Genomic DNA, 983 nt, shown 5'->3' with positions numbered 1-983 from the left:
ACCAAATGTAAAAAGAAAGTAATTATGTAATGAAGCAATTTTCCTACAGTAAGTAATATGACATGCATTTTTGGCATTGATTTGCACTGAGTGTTTCTATAAATTGTTTAGAGTCAAAAGCAATACTTTAGTGTATGTTGATTCTTGTTCACAAATATATGCTTCAATTTTGAGTGAAGATATTTATCAAGGACTTAAATTCAAAAGTCTGATCACAATTGTAGCTCTGGTGACCTTGTTTTTCAGGTATTCTCTGGTGTGCCAAACTGTGAAAATTGCAGGAGATACATTCATCTTCATCATGTGTGTTTGATAGCAGTTATTGAATTTTTAAAATTAAATAGTTTACAGGCTATTTTAGAGTCTAAAATTTTCTGCCAAATTTTCTATCTCGTGAGTGATTTATTTGTAGGTCCAAAGCACCAGAGGCTATAAAGCTGTGGCCCAAAAGATTCTTGCTCTGTATATAGATTAAAAGGTTTATCTCAGTGGAGGTGCAGCTCTTTGCACAGATGCCAAAACCCAATGGTGTGTGACATGGACAACAGGTAATATATCTCCAGTGATCAAAGCTGGGCTGTACATTGGTGTTCTTCTCTCTTGTAAAATATTCCACAGAAAACAGAATTTTCAGTTACATTAACATTATGAATCTTTACCAGCATAATTCAAAACTTAATTCTACTTCTGATTTTAGCAGGACAACGGAAAGAATGATGTTTGATGGTTTACGGGGCCATTATTTTAGCTTTTAACCTTGGGTAATGTTTGATGAGCTTATCATTACCAGGCAAGCCTACCCCACACTGTGATTATATAAAAGAAGCTATTTTCCAATAGATGTAGATTTGTTTATAAGATTTAGTTTATACTTGGGGGAAATAAATGAAGAAATACACTTCAAAACTCACAGCATTTTAAATGCACTGTTCTTACCAACTTGTAAACTTTTTAAGCATAGAAAACTGTTTTCTGTATTAGTA

This window comes from Pteropus vampyrus, unplaced genomic scaffold (genome assembly GCF_000151845.1).
Source record: "Pteropus vampyrus isolate Shadow unplaced genomic scaffold, Pvam_2.0 Scaffold4, whole genome shotgun sequence".
NCBI classification, from domain to species: domain Eukaryota; kingdom Metazoa; phylum Chordata; class Mammalia; order Chiroptera; family Pteropodidae; genus Pteropus; species Pteropus vampyrus.
Note: the sequence above shows the minus strand (reverse complement) of the source record.